Here is a 6,785-nt window from a genome sequence, read left to right as displayed (position 1 = left end):
GCGGCATGAATGTGCGCCTTACTATCTGCACGTCCCCAAAGGCAGGCAGAAGATCATCAAGGATGATATTCCTAAGTTTCTTTCTGAACATGTCATGGGGCATGGTTTTCTTCTATTCGTGCCGCATGCCATTGACACGGTCACCTGGCCTGAGATGGCCGTATATGGTGACTACAACTTCGGCTGCTACGAGGGAGCCATCCAGGCTAGACTTTGCTTTCCTCTCCATCCGGCTGTACGATGGAGAGGATCTTGGACGGATACCAGCTGGGTATCTGGCAACTAGCCCCCAACTCTTGGGTCAATATTTTAGGCTACGTTGCCGCCTGCGAAATGCTGGAGGTGGATCCCAGCTTCGAGGCGTTTGCTCACATGCATTATCTGAGCAGGTCGTCCAATCCAAGTGGGATCGGCTGGTTTACTTTACCAGCCACACCTGGTACATGATGACACTGGGGATAGAGAACAAATGGAAGGACTGGAGGACCAAATTTTACATAATCTCTTCCCAAGACGCCCAAAGAAATAGGCGGTACAACCGCTGGACCCAATATCCACGCCTCTTGGCTGGGAAAAAGACCCTTCTGACTGTTCCCAGGCGGGCATAAGAGGAGATCTTTGACCGTGGCCTCTTTACTGTGGTCGAACGGATGAACAACGAGACGGGGGTTAATGAAGTAACCCCCAAAGCTATATTCCCCGATTTGAGTGGCTCTCAAACAGGACGTACTTGGCCGCCTGCAGCCTTAGTATTGAGATGCCGAGAGGTAGCTGGCTACATGATTTTATTAATTTTGCTTGCTGTTTTTATTTATTTCTTTGCTAACTCTTTGTTGTTTGTTGCAGACAAGGCAATGGCCAAGCTCCTTGCTCACACAAAACCAGCCCTCTCAGTCGCCTTCTACCGCTCTAACCTGAAGCATGCGGATGAGCAGCCACCGGGCATCACTCATAAGGTATCGAGCTTGCAAAGTTTCTCTTAAAAAAATGCTTAGCATATTCAGTTTCTCATACTTAGAATTATTTTTACAGTGGCTCATCAAAGCCTGCCCCCTCTTCTCAGCCGGATCCCAAGCTGCGCAAGCAGTCAGCTGGCGACGTTTTTCAGAGCTGAAGGAAACACGTCGCCACTAAGCCTGCCAAGAAGGGAACGGGAGCCTCCTCCCCTACTCAGACTCCTACAAAGCCGGACACTCAACAACGAGTGTCGAAGAGTGGCAAACAACCACTCACCACTACTGGCGGCACAGCAGGCGGCAGCGAAGCCGCAAGGGGAGAAGGAGGTTAGTCATCCGACCATTCGACCATGCGCTTCATGAAATGTTACCTTGCTCAAAATCTTTACTTAGCTATATTTGTATTGATAGATGCCCCAGTGAGGCAAACTGTCCTCCAGATGGGCAGACGGATGCTTTGGACGCTTGATCCTGAGGACAAGGCTGTCGTTAGAGGGGTCGACACGCTGGACATGGACGACATTCTGGCGCTTCTTTGCGAATTACAACTTCTTATAACTTGGTTAATATACATATTTTTGTTGAATGGTTTCTAATGAGCTTCTTTGGGTTGGACGCCTGCAGGCTATGCTTCGCGTGAGCGGTCTCAAAGGGCCCCTTAATGAGAAGACCAGGGAGGTAAATGCAGCGAATGCTCGGGCCGCCTCTACTCTGGACAAAGCTCAGTTTGAGATTGCTCAAAATGAGATTTTGACACTTGATATGTTGTATTCCCTAGCGTCTACCAACTTGCAAGTCCAGCAGAACTTGGACGCGACCAAGCAGCGAGTGAGGGAGCTCCAAGACCAGGTCAAGGGCCTTGAAGAGAAGCTGGCCACTCTCAAGGAGGCGGAATCCAAGGCGTCTGACCTGGGAGGACGGTCAAGAGACTCCGAGGGCGGCTGAATAACCAGGAGACCCAACTCCGGACCAAGTATAGGTCCTTGATGGAGGAGGAGAACAGGCCTTAGTCAAACAAATGATGGACGATAATGAATTCATCATGCGTGCGGCCTGGGCGGCTATTCAGCCGTCTGCCGATTATAAAGCCTGGAAGGTCCAGTTTGATAAGGCAAATGACGAGTTCAATGCCCGGCTCCTCAGGGAGGCTCAGGAGGCGGCCGAGAAGGAGGCGGATGCCAAGAATGCCTCTGAGGAGTTCAATGCCCGGCTCCTCATGGAGGCTCAGGAGTCCAGCTCGTCTGGCGTCTCGTCTTCTGAGGACGAGGAGGATGATCAGGAGGGGGATGAGGAACCAGAGGAGCATGCGCCGGAGGACAAGGAAGATGCCAATGCTGAGAAGCTCCCCTGATCTCTAAGCTTTATGTTTATTATTTTTGCGGTCGATTGGCCAGTAACTATGCTTTTCCGGCCTGCATGACGAGTAATTATGTGTTTTTACCAACCAAGGGGTCGGGTAATTTAACAAATTCTGGCTCTGCAAGATGACAATCACTGTCGTCTATTTTGACGGCTGTTTTATTTATTTTAAGCAACATCCGGTCGTTTGACCGATTTTATTCATGTTGGTGTTTATACTTTAAAATTTTCAAAGCTACATAAAATTTTTCATAGAATTTTTGGCTAAGTATTTTAACCTGTATAGTATGCGAATATTCTTTCCCTTGGCCAAATGTCGCTTGGTTTCGGTTGAGTGCATTGATTGACTTAGAAATTTTTATACTTTGAAGAGTATGAATAGTTTCTGAGTCAATCAATCACTATGGTGATTTCCCCAAACCAAGCGGCATACGGCCACATAGAGCAGAATTCATCCTGCCAAAGGCCTCGCGTAATATGGTAAAATTGCTAAGTCTTTTAACTTAACATTTTAATTAAGAACATATTGGTCCGCCTGCCTTGCCCCATAGCAAAAACAGGCGATCTGATAGCCTCTAATCCTAAAACAGTAGCCGTCATCCGTCTGCATTAGAACAGGTAGCCAACTTGGTGCTTTTTAGATTTAAGGTTAGATAAAATTAAACGACTACGAGCGCTGCTTTAGCGCATTCGGTAGGGCCATTTGTTGTTTTAGTAGAGCAATGTGCCACCCAAATGGGAGATGCTTCTCCTCGACAAATTCTCCCGAATGGACGCCGCCGGTTGCCTGGCTCATGTTGGAGCAGACATTCGTACTCATGTTGGAGCAGACGGTAGTTTTAAATAATATTCATCCGGCCATTGGCCTCGATTAGAGAATTGAAATAGCCACTAAGTAATTGACTTAGCTTAAAATATGACTAAATTATTTACTTAGTTTTTCACCCCGCAATTGGCCTCTTTGTCACTTAGACGTTAGCTACTAAGTTATTAACTTAGCTTAAGCATAAGTTTAAGACCGACTGCTTTGGTGCAGTCGGATTATCTTTTGGGTGTCTGCTGTTGGAGCGGACGATCCCGAAATTATATTTAGATTAACAATGTGCTTAGCCGTCTGCCCATTGGGCAGGCGGTAGCTCCCAGAGCCTCAGTGTTGGCCGCCTACACATTATACAGGAGGTACTCCAACGTTGCTTTTTAAAGATTTTGGTCCGTCTGCACATTGTGCAGTTGGTACCATAATGGATAAGTAGGATCCGCCAGCACAGGCGAAATCCTTCATTGTTATGAGCCAGTTTCTCTGCACTGTGTGCAGCTGATGCTCAAAATAAAATAAAAAATAAAGACTCTTGGTTGAATATTAATCATCACATGCTTAATTATTACCCTTAGTTTCAAGGTTCTAAACTCTTTAGGTACCCTTGTTGAGTATAACCAATTAAAAGTGTAAAACGTGATTTACCCCCACTCCCCTAAGATATAATATGACACCCAGCTGAGGCATGACCCATCATAAAATATCAAAGGTTTCATCAGGTTTTTAATTGGAAAAGCTGCCTCAATATTACTGGGACCTAGATTTATTATGTTGTGATTATTTAGTGAACTCTAGCGCATCATCAATCAACATAAATAAAATCTAACATGCATAATCAACTAATGCAATAAATCACGACATAGTATGGCTCCTTAGTCCTAAGAAAACTAGAAATGAAAAGGCTCCCACTTGAATCATCATGGATCTCCATCCACCTTGCTCCTTTGGGCCTTCACTTCATGGGCTTCTTTTGGACCAACACTATTTAAATAACTATTCCATTTACTTTAAATAAAAGTTACAAAAATACTAAACGGTACGCAGATTGTATTTAGATTACAAAAATACATCACGATGTGCAGATCGTATTTAAGAATCTATGGGCCATACTAGTCTATATATAGCAACATAATATCATATATTATAAAAGAAAAGGGTCTGACTGGTTTTGGCGGGAATTGTTTTTGGTTTTATTTTCTTTTTCTTTTAGTTTTTTTTTTCTTCTTATTTACTTCCCTTTTCTTATTTCTTTCTTTTATTTCTTATAATTAGTTTCTTTCTTTATTTTTCCTTTTTAGTTTATTTTCTTTTCTATTATTTACTTAGTATTTTTAGCTTAGTATAAATACCCAATTTTGAGGTAATTAGAAAAGGAACAATTAACAATTATTCTATTCTCTAATTAGTTTTAGGAGAGCTTCTATCTCTAGTTTTAGCTTAGGATTAGAATAGTTTAGAGAGATAAAGTAAGGGTTTCACCATTGTTGAGTTTAGATTTTGAAGAAGTAATTGATCATCTTTTCATTAGACTTTCATCTTCAATCAATAAGAATCTCTAACTCTCTCTCCTCTATTTTTTATTGCTTTCTTTTGATTATTATTTTAGTTGTTGGTATTTCTTGTTAATCATGTTGATTCTTGATTATTTGTTAATTAATCTTATTGTTAGCATGATTAATGAGTAATTCCCCCATAAAGGGGATGGTTGTGGTGTAGTTGGATCTTGAGCATGTTCTAGGGTTTAGATTTGATTTATTTGTGATTAAAGTCTTTATATGCTAGATATTCTTTAATCTTCTTGCAAGTACACATTGTTGGCTGATTAAAGGTGAATCTTTGCTAACAAGGAACGGAAGTTGACTTAGCTAAGGTTCATTATCATCGATTGTTATTTAATAGTACCTCTTAGTATATGGTTCTAATGCGGAAACATAGAGGCTATGTTAGGAGAAGCCAACTGACCCCGGAAGGCGGCTAGATTGGATCCCTTACTTGGATATTCGAGCATGTTTAGTTCATAATTAATTCAATTTCTATGCCTTTGTTTATGTTCAAGTGAATGCTATACCTAAACCATTTCTCTTAGTGTTTTATTTCTTGTTTTAGCATCTTTAGACTTTAGTTTATTTATCTCTTATTCCGGACTAGCTTAATTGTCGATAACATTTGGTGGTGTTTATTCGTTCCATGTGGTTCGACCCCTATGCTTGCCTTATATTCGTGTTAGGTTTGTTTAGGTTGTATATATTGTATTTGATCTAAGGATAGACAATTGACGACGCGTTTATTCCCTTGTTATTGTTGAGGTATTGACTCGAACCGTAACAATCTACCACTGCTTATTGACCAAGTGATGTGACACCGAAACAAACACATCTTTTAATGACTAAGCTTAACCTTGACCCATCTGGAAAGTAAAAAAAAAATTATATTTTTATTTTTTGAAATTTGGTTTATTTTTTTTTAAAGTATGGGAGGATACCATTCGAACTACCCTAGAAAAAATACGAAACAAGACCACCCTAAAGTACGGTCATGAAATATTGCACGACTAACGGAAAAGTGTGTGAACACGACATGTGAGTGATTAAGTGAAGGTTATGGACACGTATTATGACCGTACAACTAGACAGGACACCAAACCACATAAGCATGTACAAAGACCAAAATAGACTGACTGGACAATCCTCATGGGCACTGTGTCATGGTCCTGGGTTTCGTGACATGGTAAAGTGCATCGTCAAACGGGACAAAGTACCGTGTCACGGCATTGCACACCGTGGCGCGACAGACCAGCCGTGACACGGTGCGCATTTCCAAGTCTAAATTCACATAATTTATAGGTTTTAATCAATTTTAAGTCTGTACTAATTACTATGTGGAAATAAAAACCCTCGGTCATAGGTCAAACAAAAAGAGCAAACACATGAGGGTTAGCACCAAATAAACCATGTAGCATTTAGTCAAGATGATGTAAAAAGAGTTCGCAACCTAAGGTCAAGATCTATGTTCAACTATTGGTCATGCTTTAGGTTTCAAAAAGGGTACCATGGTTAAAAGTTTGGACGCATTAACAAGGCAGCCTCCCTTGAGGGTGTATGGTAACGAGCGGCTCCGCGAGTTCGTGATGAAATCAAACTCGACTCCGTGGTTTGGGTGGATTTAATAACTCGGATGAACCCTTATTTCCATGAGCGTTTTTAGGTTGATGGAGCTTAAATCCCCCCGGGGCTAAGACGTATGTAGAACACACACGTTTTTTCAGAAAAATCGAAGGAAGTTGACTGTAAGAGAGAAAATAAGCCACCAGACTGATTTTTGGCCAGCCATGACACGACAAAGAGAACCGTGTCACGATGCTGACACCGTCAGACGGTGTACTGCACTGTGACAAGGCAAAACATGTCGTGGCGCGGCAGTAAGTAAATTTGACTGGTGCCATGTTTTCCTTTGTACGCAATAATGTTCTTCAATTTTTCCAACAGTACAGACCTAAATGCAATGTTAAGCATGCGCCGTTCGAAGTGCGCCTACGTTAAGCATGCTTTGAATATTCTTGGCACTCATAGGAAGTGGGAATTGACATATACGATAAGGGACAAGGAAATTAGGGAGCCGCCAACAAGGTTTTAAGGAACTTGTAAACAGTTCAC

Source organism: Chenopodium quinoa, unplaced genomic scaffold (assembly GCF_001683475.1).
Source record: "Chenopodium quinoa cultivar QQ74 unplaced genomic scaffold, ASM168347v1, whole genome shotgun sequence".
Classification (NCBI taxonomy): Eukaryota; Viridiplantae; Streptophyta; class Magnoliopsida; order Caryophyllales; family Amaranthaceae; genus Chenopodium; species Chenopodium quinoa.
Note: the sequence above shows the minus strand (reverse complement) of the source record.